Below are 15,335 nucleotides of genomic sequence, written 5' to 3' on the forward strand. Positions count from 1 at the left end.
ATATATGTATACTCTGTATATGTTATGTAGACTTTCCTTGGAGATACTTTCCATTCATTGAATGCAATGTTTTCTCCTTCTTCCACCAGCATTTTTCCAAAGGTGGGGATTTTCTTTCGTGCATATAAGTTTTACACTGTTCTTCCTAAACATATTGGTTGAAGTCCTCGACAGCAGGGTGATACTTTGTTCTTTCTTGAAATTTAGGTTTTTCACATTCTTCTTGTGTCATCATTCAACATGCGATAGTTACATCAGTAAAAGGGCCGCTGTTCATCTTTATTGTGAAATACTTGTACACACTGTATACTGTTTCCACGAGTTGGTTAAGTTTCCAATCGTTCAAATTTGATAAGTTGCAGTCTTAAACACTCTATTTTATACTCAAGATCAACCGTTTTGGGGATTAAATACGGCTCAATGATCTTTGCCTGATAAATTTACCCTTGTGACCTTCAAGATTTCAAACTCACCATCTTGCCAGTCTTATTACGACAATAGGATAAAACTGGCAAATAACCTGGGATTATAATTTCGAAAAAAAAATGTTGGTTCCAATCATCATTATAGAAATGAAACCTCACCTCATGAAATATATATGTTCGACAAGAATAACAGGAGAGAGAGAGAGAGAGAGAGAGAGAGAGAGAGAGAGAGAGAGAGAGAGAGAGAGAGAGAGAGAGAGAGAGAGAGAGAGACTGGATTTAACTCCTGGTTAATCGTTGCCACCTCTGGTTAATCCTGTGAGATTAGTCAAAAGGGAAGGATATCTGTCATAGAGCGGCTACCCTTTATCAGTTTCTCTCAGTTTGGATGGGTCGTGTCTAACCACTGTGTTCTTTTTTCCTTAAATTGGTCGAATTATTTTGACACGAGTACGCTATACAGTGGGTGAGAAAGCGTTTCAGCGGCCACGACAGATTGGTTTTACTATAATCCGGGAATTAATGCCATGATTTTTTTTTTTTTAATATTCACATCATGCATACTCTAATTACATACAACAAGCTTACTTGTCTGGTTTGACAGCTGTGGTATGTTGCTTAGATATAATGTCACGAGTGGGTGAAGAGAGTCTACTCAAATGAGATAATACTTTGAAAATGTCATCGCCCGAACAGGGACTTGAACCCTGGACCCTTAGGTTAAAAGCCTAATGCTCTACCGACTGAGCTATCCGGGCTTGAAACTATGATGAAAATCAGAATTTGAAGTAGATAAAGTAAACGATGACGCCCCAATCTGTCACAGTACAAACAAGATTCCATATCAACCATAAAACCCAACCAGAATCTTCATCCAACTCCAACGTACGTTTCACTTCATCAATAATATCAAGTTCTGTTACATTTCTCTGCAAAGGACGTGACTTTTCAAAGATACTGTACTTGACATTTTTATAGGATGTGGAATAATCAGATGATGGGTCCAAGAGAGTGAAAGAATGAAGTTGAAAAACCAGATCTTAGTTACTAACTCTTCTATTTTAGCTGAGTGACGCATGATTATGCCACTATAATAATGAATGTGACTAATCACAATGTCACCATTCTCGAAAACTATTGAAAATATTACCTATCAAATAACAAAAATTTAAACTTTTCAACAAAACCACTTCAATCAAATGTGGTGATCTAAAAAAAAAGAATCGGGCAAAGTTCTTGACAAAAATATAATTTCCTATAAATGCAGCTGTGCTTTGTAAGTCATGCAACTGCAGATGACTAACTAGCTATAACTATGAGAGCAGTAAACTATACAATTTTGAGAATGGTGTACAAACTCAACAAATAAAAATTACACTGGATTAATGATATACTCATCCGAGCTGATAGCAATTGTCATCTTGGTACTTTAAGATGTGTTATGCTATTCAACATAGAATATGGTATAATTATATCTGGCGTGTTTTTCGCCAAAAGTCTTATTATTTTTCGTCCTCACCCTTTTCAACAGTCGAATTTAGGAGGGTTAAATACATTCTACTTGAATTAATGATGCTGGAGCGCAGTTGCATATCTTGGTAGAAATCCCTTTGAGTAACAGGTCTAGTTGAACTTGTCACAGTCCGCACAGGGACTTGAACCCTGGCCCCTTATGTCAATGGCCCAATGCTCTACCGACTGAGCTATCCAGACATAAATTGCAAGCAAAGATAATCAGCATTTTAAGTAGAAGATGAAGTAAACGATGACGTACTCTTTGAAAATACAAACAAGATTACCTATAAAACTCCAAACACCACCAGTCTCTCCGTCCACATCAATAAACGTTTTTACTTGATCAATGATCTCTTAGGTTCCATCACATTTCTTTCCATAGGTAGTGACTTTTCAGAGAGAGAGAGAGAGAGAGAGAGAGAGAGAGAGAGAGAGAGAGAGAGAGAGAGAGAGAGAGAGAGAGAGAGGCTCTCTCTTCCATGCTTGAACTGACATTGCTGGAACAGGGACTTAGGACCCTAGACCCTTAGGTTGAAAGCCCAAGGATCTACCGACTGAGCTATTCGGGCTTGAATAGCAAGAAATGAAAATCAGCATTTGAAAAAGATCATTAAACTATTATTTCATCTGTCAAAATCTTCAAATACCACCAGCCTCTTCTTCCACACAAATGGAAGTTTTCACTTTGTCTACAATCTCTGGTTTATATCACATTTGTCTGCACACGAGGTGACTTTTATATGATACTGTACATCATTTATTTTTTCATTGGAGGTGGAATAATCAGATGAGAGAGAGAGAGAGAGAGAGAGAGAGAGAGAGAGAGAGAGAGAGAGAGAGATCTATGGAACTGAAACTGATTAATTGCAATGTCACAAATCAAAACTTCCTAGAACAAGTTATTTACCAAAGAGGAGTCTGACACTTCAACGCCATTTTAATCAAAATAATCCCCCTAAAAACAATCATAAAAACCCCATACAACCTTATGGAAATGCTTTTCTTTGTAGATAAATATCCAGCTATAACTATGACAACAGAAATTTATATATTCAAAGGATACGGAAGAAGTTGGTGCAAACTCAACAAACAAAAATTCAATTCATGACATGCAACTCAAGAAAAAAGAGATTAGATATAGATTGTTTCACCACATTTATTTTTCTCAATAATTTTTTCCATACATTTTTGGATACTTTAGGTTTGAAGGGGTTGACTAACTCTCATACAAGTAAAAATGGCTAGACTTTTTTTAGGATATTCCTCTGAATAATGGACAAGCATGAAAAGGTCATCGCCCGAACAGGGACTTGAACCCTGGACCCTTAGGTTAAAAGCCTAATGCTCTACCGACTGAGCTATCCGGGCTTGAAAAGTCTGTTACAAAAATCAGGATTTAAAGTAGCAGATATGTGATGATTTATTCTATCAAAATACAACTAAGACCATATCTCCAAACACCACCAGCCTCTCTGTCCACACCTCTAAACGTTTTCACTCGATCAATAATCTCAGAGTTCTATTAAATTTCCCTGCATAGGAGTTGACTTTTCAATGATACTGTATTTACCTTTTTTAATTGGAGGTGGAATAATCAGATGAAGGGTCTCAAGGGGAGGTGAAATAATCAAATGAGGAGTCTAAGAGATAGAATAGGGTTTAAAAACTAGATGAGAGTTACTAAGTTTACTGAGTGAGGCATAATTTTATCACGAAGATACTGAAACTGATTAATCCCCACGTCACCAATCTCAAAAATAATGTCAATCAAATAAGGAAATTGACTTCAACACTAGCAATTAAATCAAATATGATGATATAAAAAAATATCAATACGAGAAAACTTTAATCAACCCAAAAATTCATATCAATACAGTCGTGCTTTGTAAACCACAGGTACTCATGCTGTCAGGAGCAGAAAACGCGTGATCACAAAGAGGAAGACGCATGATTGCACCTTCATGCATGTAGAAACTCCTCTGTTGAGAGATTGCAACAAGTAATATCTTACATCTTACTAGAATGTCTAGACTGGAGTGAATTCTTTGGCCCACAAATCTGAGAGTTTGCTCTGCCCAGGCCACACGACCAAGCTCTCACCATGGTTTACTTCAGTTAAGTTCTTAATCTTTGAGGGCCAACAAAATGCTATCAATGACCGTAGGTGCCACTGTTGGAGAAGCCACTGCAGTCTTTCTAAGTTCTTTGCACTTACAAATAAGAATGTCAACAAAGAAACCCAAGAGTATCAGGGTTCTCCACCTCTAAAAGCGCTGGATCAAGGTCAGGCCCTCTCTCAGGTAGGGGAGGAGAGGAGTGGCTATATCCTGCTGAGAGGGTGGTACCCCATGAGGAAAGGGGGAGGGGTAGGAAGAGCTGAATCTGTGTGTGTGCATATCTACCTAAAGAGGGGGGTACCCCAAGAGGAAAGGGAGAGGGGTGGGAAGGGTTGAATCTGTGTGTGTGTGCATATCTATCTAAATATTTTGCCATCAATTCTGATGGGTTACATACATTACTGTAGAATAAAACTGGTGGCAGCATCTGCAGACCTCTACATTGGATAACGATAATAACGTTTGAAAGCAACCGCCCGAAAACATTACTTGAACCCTAGACCTCTAGGTAAGTAGCCTGATATATTAGCGCTCAAAAAAGTTCCCGATTTACCTAAGGCACTAAATCAAAGTATAGTAGTGGCACCCTTGTATGCTATAGGGATATGGAAAAATTAAGCTCATCTCAGAAAGGAATTTACCAACATGAATGAAGGTGGGAGGGGATAGTGGTATATAACTTCGTTCTTGGAATAATGGCTAAGTCTCTCAAGATCAGGATACAAACAACACTTCTTATCCAGTTCTAAATACCTGCCCCTCCATCCCTACACTACTGAAATAGTTTTGCTTAGTAAATAATCTCATAAATCTATATCTTAATACATTACTATTATTATGATTACTAGCTAAGCTACAAGCCTAGTGCAACCTCTAAAAAGAGAACTCTATCCCCAAGACAGTGGAAGACCATGGACATGGTACAGAAGCTATGGCACTATCCAAGACTAAAGAGCAGTGGTTTGATTTTTGAGTGTCCTTTTAGAAAAGCTGGTTACTATAGCTAACGAGTCTGTTCTACCCTTAACAAGTGTAAAGCAGCCAATGAACAAATACAGTGCAATAGTTAACACCTTGAATGAAGATGATTTTTCGGGTTATCTTGGTGCTGTCAGCAAAGGAAAAATAACCTGTAACCAGAGGGATCAAATGCAGTACTATCTGGCCAGTCAAAGGACCCAGTAACTCTCCAGTGGTAGAGTCTCAACAGATGGCTGGTGCCTTGGTCAACCTACTACCTAAATAGGTTCAAATAATACTGTAAACCAATACAATCCATTTTAAATAGGACGGGATAAAATCACTTAATGGATCTTGAGAGAGAAGTGCAAGTGGGTCTGCCTTATTTATCACTATTAGTATCATGCGTTATCTTTCTCCAAGCACGCTATATTTGGAAGGTACAATTTCATTTATTTTCACACTAAAAACTTTAGGGTTATTTTAATTATACACTTATGGAAAAAAAGCTGCATATCTTTTACGATAATAAAAAAGTGCTCTTACCAACCAACTACCAATATAAAAAAGTGATCAGTTGATAAACCACAATATCTAAAACTGCAGATACAGTATGAAATTTGTCTTCATTCCACTTGATATTAAACTAAAATTTCAAAGGGGACAAGTAAAAAACCGACCATCCATGTCATGGAAAGGGTAAACGTGGCGATGTTGTAGCACACTAATTAAAGACACTAAAAAGAAAAAAAAAGATAAATATAGATTCAATCAAAGTTTACAATGATAAACACCAGAGACCTTTATATAAAATGTAAGTCAGTTACTACTTACTGATCATGTTCTGTATAATCAAAATCAACATGATGAATTTTTAGAACAATAAATTCTATCCCTCTCATTCTTCAAAGAAATGATTTCTGAATATTTTTCTTTTGTACAATGAATTACTTTACTCAGTGAAGTTGGAGGTTTAATGTTTTTCCTGCTTAAGTATGATGTTTTAATTAACCAAAACATCTCGAGAATACATACTGTATACTTAGGGAGAGCATTCTCCTGATGCCCCATTATAAGACTAATCCGGGAATAAATATCCAGCTATAACTATGACAACAGAAATTCACATATTCAAAGGATACGGAAGAAGTTGGTGCAAACTCAACAAAACAAAAATTCAATTCATGACATGCAACTCAAGAAAAAAGAGATTAGAGATAGATTATATCACCACATTCTTACTTGGTAATTGAAGAAGCTATGGGGCTCACAAATCTCACATGGAAAACTATACAAGTATGTCTACATTTATTTTTCTCAATAATTTTTTCCATACATTTTTGGATACTTTAGGTTTGAAGGGGTTGACTAACTCTCATACAAGTGGCTTGACTTTTTTTTTAGGATATTCCTCTGAATAATGGACAAGCATGAAAAGGTCATCGCCCGAACAGGGACTTGAACCCTGGACCCTTAGGTTAAAAGCCTAATGCTCTACCGACTGAGCTATCCGGGCTTGAAAAATCTGTTACAAAAATCAGCATTTAAAGTAGCAGATATGTGATGATTTATTCTATCAAAATACAACTAAGACCATATCTCCAAACACCACCAGCCTCTCAGTCATCACCTCTAAACGTTTTCACTCGATCAATAATCTCAGAGTTCTATTAAATTTCCCTGCATAGGAGGTGACTTTTCAATGATACTGTACTTCACTTTTTTAATTGGAGGTGGAATAATCAGATGAAGGGTCTCAAGGGGAGGTGAAATAATCAAATGAGGAGTTCAAGAGATAGAATGAGGTTTAAAAACTAGATGAGAGTTACTAAGTTTACTGAGTGAGGCATAATTTTATCACGAAGATACTGAAACTGATTAATCCCCACGTCACCAATCTCAAAAATAATGTCAATCAAATAAGGAAATTGACTTCAACACTAGCAATTAAATCAAATATGATGATATAAAAAAATATCAATACGAGAAAACTTTAATCAACCCAAAAATTCATATCAATACAGTCGTGCTTTGTAAACCACAGGTACTCATGCTGTCAGGAGCAGAAAACGCGTGATCACAAAGAGGAAGACGCATGATTGCACCTTCATGCATGTAGAAACTCCTCTGTTGAGAGATTGCAACAAGTAATATCTTACATCTTACTAGAATGTCTAGACTGGAGTGAATTCTTTGGCCCACAGATCTGAGAGTTCGCTCTGCCCAGGCCACACGACCAAGCTCTCACCATGGTTTACTTCAGTTAAGTTCTTAATCTTTGAGGGCCAACAAAATGCTATCAATGACCGTAGGTGCCACTGTTGGAGAAGCCACTGCAGTCTTTCTAAGTTCTTTGCACTTACAAATAAGAATGTCAACAAAGAAACCCAAGAGTATCAGGGTTCTCCACCTCTAAAAGCGCTGGATCAAGGTCAGGCCCTCTCTCAGGTAGGGGAGGAGGGGAGTGGCTATATCCTGCTGAGAGGGTGGTACCCCATGAGGAAAAGGGGAGGGGTAGGAAGAGCTGAATCTGTGTGTGTGCATATCTATCTAAATATTTTGCCATCAATTTTGATGGGTTACATACATTACTGTAGAATAAAACTGGTGGCAGCATCTGCAGACCTCTACATTGGATAACGATCATAACGTTTGAAAGCAATAGCCCGAAAACATTACTTGAACCCTAGACCTCTAGGTAAGTAGCCTGATATATTAGGGCTCAAAAAAGTTCCCGATTTACCTAAGGCACTAAATCAAAGTATAGTAGTGGCACCCTTGTATGCTATAGGGATATGGAAAAATTAAGCTCATCTCAGAAAGGAATTTACCAACATGAATGAAGGTGGGAGGGGATAGTGGTATATAACTTCGTTCTTGGAATAATGGCTAAGTCTCTCAAGATCAGGATACAAACAACACTTCTTATCCAGTTCTAAATACCTGCCCCTCCATCCCTACACTACTGAAATATTTTTGCTTAGTAAATAATCTCATAAATCTATATCTTAATACATTACAATTATTATGATTACTAGCTAAGCTACAAGCCTAGTTGGAAAAGCAGGATTCTATAAGCCCAAATACCCCAAAAGAGGAAATAGCCCAATGAGGAAAGGAAATAAGGAAGCAGATAGAATAGAGTGCCTGGGTGTAGCCTCAAAAAAGAGAACTCTATCCCCAAGACAGTGGAAGACCATGGACATGGTACAGAAGCTATGGCACTATCCAAGACTAAAGAGCAGTGATTTGATTTTTGAGTGTCCTTTTAGAAAAGCTGGTTACTATAGCTAACGAGTCTGTTCTACCCTTAACAAGTGTAAAGCAGCCAATGAACAAATACAGTGCAATAGTTAACACCTTGAATGAAGATTTTTCGAGTTATCTTGGTGCTGTCAGCAAAGGAAAAATAAGCTGTAACCAGAGGGATCCAATGCAGTACTATCTGGCCAGACAAAAGGACCCAGTAACTCTCCAGTGGTAGAGTCTCAACAGATGGCTGGTGCCTTGGTCAACCTACTACCTAAATAGGTTCAAATAATACTGTAAACCAATACAATCCATTTTAAATAGGACGGGATAAAATCACTTAATGGATCTTGAGAGAGAAGTGCAAGTGGGTCTGCCTTATTTATCTCTATTAGTATCTTGCGTTATCTTTCTCCAAGCACTCTATATTTGGAAGGGACAATTTCATTTATTTTCACACTAAAAAATTTAGGGTTATTTTAATTATACACCTTTGAAAAAAAAGCTGCATCTCTTTTATGATAATAGAAAAAGTGCTCTTACCAACCAATTACCAATATAAAAAAGTGATCAGTTGATAAACCACAATACCTGAAACTGCAGATACAGTATGAAATTTGTCTTTATTCCAATTGATATCAAAATAAAATTTCAAAGGGGACAAGTAAAAAACTGACCATCCATGTCATGGAAAGGGTAAAAGTGGCGATATTGTTGCACACACTAATTAAAGACACTAAAAAGAAAAAAGATAAATATAGTTTCAGTATAAGTTTACAATGATAAACACCAGAGGCCTTTAGGAAATGTAAGTCAGTTACTACTTAATGATCATGTTCTGTATAATTAAAATCAACATGGATTTTTAGAACCATAAATTCTACCCCTCTAATTCTTAAAAGAAGCGATTTCTGAATATTTTTCTTTTGTACAATGAATTACTTTACTCAGTGAAGTTGGAGGTTTAATGTTTTTCCTGCTAAGTATGATGCGTTAATTAACCAAAACAGCTCGAGAATACATACTGTATACTTAGGGAGAGCATTTTCCTGATGCCCCATTATAAGACTAATCCGGAAATTAATGCCATGAATTTTGATTTTTTAATACTCATATCATGCATACTCTTATTACATACAACAAGCTTACTTGTCTGTTTTGACAGCTGTGGTATGTTGCTTAGATATAATGTCACGAGTGGGTGAAGAGTCTACTCAAATGAGATAATACTTTGAAAATGTCATCGCCCGAACAGGGACTTGAACCCTGGACCCTTAGGTTAAAAGCCTAATGCTCTACCGACTGAGCTATCCGGGCTTGAAACTATAATGGAAATCAGAATTTGAAGTAGAAGATAAAGTAAACGATGAAACCACAATCTGTCACAGTACAAACAAGATTCCATATCAACCTTAAAACCCAACCAGCCTCTTCGTCCAACTCCAACATATGTATCACTTGATCAATAATATCAAGTTCTGTTACATTTCTCTGCAAAGGACGTGACTTTTCAATGATACTGTACTTGACATTTTTATAGGATGTGGAATAATTAGATGATGGGTCTAAGAGAGTGAAAGAATGAGGTTGAAAAACTAGATCTTAGTTAAAAACTCTTCTATTTTAGCTGAGTGACGCATGATTCTGCCACTATAATAATGAATCTGATTAATCAACATGTCACCATTCTCGAAAATTATTGAAAATATTACCTATCAATTAAAAAAAATTGGAACATTTCAACAAAACCATTTCAATCAAATGTGGTGATCTAAAAAAAGAATCGGGCAAAGTTCTTGACAAAAATATAATTTCCTATAAATGCAGCTGTGCTTTGTAAGTCATGCAACTGCAGATGACTAACTAGCTATAACTATGAGAGCAGTAAACTATACAATTTTGAGAATGGTGTACAAACTCAACAAATAAAAATTACACTGGATTAATGATATACTCATCCGAGCTGATAGCAATTGTCATCTTGGTACTTTAAGATGTGTTATGCTATTCAACATAGAATATGGTATAATTATATCTGGCGTGTTTTTCGCCAAAAGTCTTATTATTTTTCGTCCTCACCCTTTTCAACAGTCGAATTTAGGAGGGTTAAATACATTCTACTTGAATTAATGATGCTGGAGCGCAGTTGCATATCTTGGTAGAAATCCCTTTGAGTAACAGGTCTAGTTGAACTTGTCACAGTCCGCACAGGGACTTGAACCCTGGCCCCTTATGTCAATGGCCCAATGCTCTACCGACTGAGCTATCCAGACATAAATTGCAAGCAAAGATAATCAGCATTTTAAGTAGAAGATGAAGTAAACGATGACGTACTCTTTGAAAATACAAACAAGACTACCTATAAAACTCCAAACACCACCAGTCTCTCCGTCCACATCAATAAACGTTTTTACTTGATCAATGATCTCTTAGGTTCCATCACATTTCTTTCCATAGGTAGTGACTTTTCAAAGAGAGAGAGAGAGAGAGAGAGAGAGAGAGAGAGAGAGAGAGAGAGAGAGAGAGAGAGAGAGAGAGAGAGAGAGAGAGGCTCTCTTCCATGCTTGAACTGACATTGCTGGAACAGGGACTTGGACCCTAGACACTTAGGTTGAAAGCCCAAGGATCTACCGACTGAGCTATTCGGGCTTGAATAGCAAGAAATGAAAATCAGCATTTGAAAAAGATTATTAAACTATTATTTCATCTGTCAAAATCTTCAAATACCACCAGCTTCTCCTTCCACACAAATGGACGTTTTCACTTTGTCTACAATCTCTGATTTATATCACATTCCTCTGCACGCGAGGTGACTTTTATATGATACTGTACATCATTTATTTTTTCATTGGAGGTGGAATAATCAGATGAGAGAGAGAGAGAGAGAGAGAGAGAGAGAGAGAGAGAGAGAGAGAGAGAGAGAGAGAGAGAGAGATCTATGGAACTGAAACTGATTAATTGCAATGTCAGAAATCAAAACTTCCTGGAACAAGTTATTTACCAAAGAGGAGACTGACACTTCAACGCCATTTTAATCAAAATAATCCCCCTAAAAACAATCATAAAAACACCATACAACCTTATGGAAATGCTTTGCTTTGTAGATAAATATCCAGCTATAACTATGACAACAGAAATTCACATATTCAAAGGATACGGAAGAAGTTGGTGCAAACTCAACAAACAAAAATTCAATTCATGACATGCAACTCAAGAAAAAAGAGATTAGAGATAGATTATATCACCACAGTCTTACTTGGTAATTGAAGAAGCTATGGGGTTCACAAATCTCACATGGAAAACTATACAAGTATGTCTACATTTATTTTTCTCAATAATTTTTTCCATACATTTTTGGATACTTTAGGTTTGAAGGGGTTGACTAACTCTCATACAAGTGGCTTGACTTTTTTTAGGATATTCCTCTGAATAATGGACAAGCATGAAAAGGTCATCGCCCAAACAGGGACTTGAACCCTGGACCCTTAGGTTAAAAGCCTAATGCTCTACCGACTGAGCTATCCGGGCTTGAAAAGCCAGTTACAAAAATCAGTATTTAAAGTAGCAGATATGTGATGATTTATTCTATCAAAATACAACTAAGACCATATCTCCAAACACCACCAGCCTCTCAGGCATCACCTCTAAACGTTTTCACTCGATCAATAATCTCAGAGTTCTATTCAATTTCCCTGCATAGGAGGTGACTTTTCAATGATACTGTACTTTACTTTTTTAATTGGAGGTGGAATAATCAGATGAAGGGTCTCAAGGGGAGGTGAAATAATCAAATGAGGAGTCTAAGAGATAGAATGAGGTTGAAAAACTAGATGAGAGTTACTAAGTTTACTGAGTGAGGCATAATTTTATCACGAAGATACTGAAACTGATTAATCCCCACGTCACCAATCTCAAAAATAATGTCAATCAAATAAGGAAATTGACTTCAACACTAGCAATTAAATCAAATATGATGATATAAAAAAATATCAATACGAGAAAACTTTAATTAACCCAAAAATTCAAATCAATACAGTCGTGCTTTGTAAACCACAGGTACTCATGCTGTCAAGAGCAGAAAACGCGTGATCAGAAAGAGAAAGATGCATGATTGCACCTTCATGCATGTAGAAACTCCTCTGTTGAGAGATTGCAACAAGTAAGATCTTACATCTTACTAGAATGTCTAGACTGGAGTGAATTCTTTGGCCCACAGATCTGAGAGTTTGCTCTGCCCAGGCCACACGACCAAGCTCTCACCATGGTTTACTTCAGTTAAGTTCTTAATCTTTGAGGGCCAACAAAATGCTATCAATGACCATAGGTGCCACTGTTGGAGAAGCCACTGCAGTCTTTCTAAGTTCTTTGCACTTACAAATAAGAATGTCAACAAAGAAACCCAAGAGTATCAGGGTTCTCCACCTCTAAAAGCGCTGGATCAAGGTCAGGCCCTCTCTCAGGTAGGGGAGGAGAGGAGTGGCTATATCCTGCTGAGAGGGTGGTACCCCAAGAGGAAAGGGAGAGGGGTGGGAAGAGCTGAATCTGTGTGTGTGCATATCTACCTAAAGAGGGGGGTACCCCAAGAGGAAAGGGAGAGGGGTGGGAAGGGTTGAATCTGTGTGTGTGTGCATATCTAAATATTTTGCCATCAATTCTGATGGGTTACATACATTACTGTAGAATAAAACTGGTGGCAGCATCTGCAGACCTCTACATTGGATAACGATAATAACGTTTGAAAGCAATCGCCCGAAAACATTACTTGAACTCTAGACCTCTAGGTAAGTAGCCTGATATATTAGGGCTCAAAAAAGTTCCCGATTTACCTAAGGCACTAAATCAAAGTATAGTAGTGGCACCCTTGTATGCTATAGGGATATGGAAAAATTAAGCTCATCTAAGAAAGGAATTTACCAACATGAATGAAGGTGGGAGGGGATAGTGGTATATAACTTCGTTCTTGGAATAATGGCTAAGTCTCTCAAGATCAGGATACAAACAACACTTCTTATCCAGTTCTAAATACCTGCTCCTCCATCCCTACACTACTGAAATAGTTTTGCTTAGTAAATAATCTCATAAATCTATATCTTAATACATTACTATTATTATGATTACTAGCTAAGCTACAAGCCTAGTGCAACCTCAAAAAAGAGAACTCTATCCCCAAGACAGTGGAAGACCATGGACATGGTACAGAAGCTATGGCACTATCCAAGACTAAAGAGCAGTGGTTTGATTTTTGAGTGTCCTTTTAGGAAAGCTGGTTACTATAGCTAACGAGTCTGTTCTACCCTTAACAAGTGTAAAGCAGCCAATGAACAAATACAGTGCAATAGTTAATACCTTGAATGAAGAAGATTTTTCGGGTTATCTTGGTGCTGTCAGCAAAGGAAAAATAAACTGTAACCAGAGGGATCAAATGCAGTACTATCTGGCCAGTCAAAAGGACCCAGTAACTCTCCAGTGGTAGAGTCTCAACAGATGGCTGGTGCCTTGGTCAACCTACTACCTAAATAGGTTCAAATAATACTGTAAACCAATACAATCCATTTTAAATAGGACGGGATAAAATCACTTAATGGATCTTGAGAGAGAAGTGCAAGTGGGTCTGCCTTATTTATCACTATTAGTATCATGCGTTATCTTTCTCCAAGCACGCTATATTTGGAAGGAACAATTTCATTTATTTTCACACTAAAAACTTTAGGGTTATTTTAATTATACACCTATGAAAAAAAAGCTGCATCTCTTTTATGATAATAAAAAAGTGCTCTTACCAACCAACTACCAATATAAAAAAGTGATCAGTTGATAAACCACAATATCTAAAACTGCAGATACAGTATGAAATTTGTCTTCATTCCACTTGATATTAAACTAAAATTTCAAAGGGGACAAGTAAAAAACCGACCATCCATGTCATGGAAAGGGTAAAAGTAGTGATGTTGTAGCACACAAATTAAAGACACTAAAAAGAAAAAAAAGATAAATATAGATTCAATCAAAGTTTACAATGATAAACACCAGAGGCCTTTATATAAAATGTAAGTCAGTTACTACTTACTGATCATGTTCTGTATAATCAAAATCAACATGATGAATTTTTAGAACCATAAATTCTATCCCTCTAATTCTTCAAAGAATTGATTTCTGAATATTTTTCTTTTGTACAATGAATTAATTTACTCAGTGACGTTGGAGGTTTAATGTTTTTCCTGCTTAAGTATGATGTGTTAATTAACCCAAACATCTCGAGAATACATACTGTATACTTAGGGAGAGCATTCTCCTGATGTCCCATTATAAGACTAATCCGGACATTAATGCCATGAATTTTGTTTTTTTAATACTCATATCATGCATACTCTTATTACATACAACAAGCTTACTTGTCTGTTTTGACAGCTGTGGTAGGTTGCTTAGATATAATGTCACGAGTGGGTGAAGAGAGTCTACTCAAATGAGATAATACTTTGAAAATGTCATCGCCCGAACAGGGACTTGAACCCTGGACCCTTAGGTTAAAAGCCTAATGCTCTACCGACTGAGCTATCCGGGCTTGAAACTATAATGAAAATCAGAATTTGAAGTAGAAGATAAAGTAAACGATGAAGCCCCAATCTGTCACAGTACAAACAAGATTCCATATCAATCATAAACCCAACCAGCCTCTTCGTCCAACTCCAACATATGTATCACTTGATCAATAATATCAAGTTCTGTTACATTTCTCTGCAAAGGACGTGACTTTTCAATGATAATGTACTTGACATTTTTATAGGATGTGGAATAATTAGATGATGGGTCCAAGAGAGTGAAAGAATGAGGTTGAAAAACCAGATCTTAGTTACTAACTCTTCTATTTTAGCTGAGTGACGCATGATTATGCCACTATAATAATGAATCCGATTAATCAACATGTCCCCATTCTCGAAAATTATTGGAAATATTCCCTATCAATTAACAAAAATTGAAACATTTCAGCAAAACCATTTCAATCAAATGTGGCGATCTAAAAAAAAAAAAGAATCGGACAAAGTTCTTGACATAAATATAATTTCCTATC

At 36.9% G+C, this 15,335-nt stretch overlaps 8 non-coding genes across 8 annotated transcripts; all 8 read right to left on the bottom strand.

Moving 5' to 3' along the window:
* Positions 1-1,110: 1,110 nt before the first annotated feature.
* On the bottom strand, positions 1,111-1,183 carry TRNAK-UUU (transfer RNA lysine (anticodon UUU)). Its single transcript has one exon. It is a non-coding gene; the product is annotated as a tRNA-Lys (tRNA).
* Positions 1,184-2,065: 882 nt separating this feature from the next.
* On the bottom strand, positions 2,066-2,138 carry TRNAN-AUU (transfer RNA asparagine (anticodon AUU)). Its single transcript has one exon. It is a non-coding gene; the product is annotated as a tRNA-Asn (tRNA).
* Positions 2,139-3,235: 1,097 nt separating this feature from the next.
* Positions 3,236-3,308, bottom strand: TRNAK-UUU (transfer RNA lysine (anticodon UUU)). Its single transcript has one exon. It is a non-coding gene; the product is annotated as a tRNA-Lys (tRNA).
* Positions 3,309-6,460: 3,152 nt separating this feature from the next.
* Positions 6,461-6,533, bottom strand: TRNAK-UUU (transfer RNA lysine (anticodon UUU)). The gene has a single exon. It is a non-coding gene; the product is annotated as a tRNA-Lys (tRNA).
* Positions 6,534-9,510: 2,977 nt separating this feature from the next.
* On the bottom strand, positions 9,511-9,583 carry TRNAK-UUU (transfer RNA lysine (anticodon UUU)). The gene has a single exon. It is a non-coding gene; the product is annotated as a tRNA-Lys (tRNA).
* An 883-nt stretch (positions 9,584-10,466) lies between these two features.
* Positions 10,467-10,539, bottom strand: TRNAN-AUU (transfer RNA asparagine (anticodon AUU)). Its single transcript has one exon. It is a non-coding gene; the product is annotated as a tRNA-Asn (tRNA).
* A 1,182-nt stretch (positions 10,540-11,721) lies between these two features.
* TRNAK-UUU (transfer RNA lysine (anticodon UUU)) lies at positions 11,722-11,794 on the bottom strand. Its single transcript has one exon. It is a non-coding gene; the product is annotated as a tRNA-Lys (tRNA).
* Positions 11,795-14,755: 2,961 nt separating this feature from the next.
* Positions 14,756-14,828, bottom strand: TRNAK-UUU (transfer RNA lysine (anticodon UUU)). Its single transcript has one exon. It is a non-coding gene; the product is annotated as a tRNA-Lys (tRNA).
* Positions 14,829-15,335: the final 507 nt, after the last annotated feature.

This window comes from Palaemon carinicauda, chromosome 11 (assembly GCF_036898095.1).
Source record: "Palaemon carinicauda isolate YSFRI2023 chromosome 11, ASM3689809v2, whole genome shotgun sequence".
Classification (NCBI taxonomy): Eukaryota; Metazoa; Arthropoda; class Malacostraca; order Decapoda; family Palaemonidae; genus Palaemon; species Palaemon carinicauda.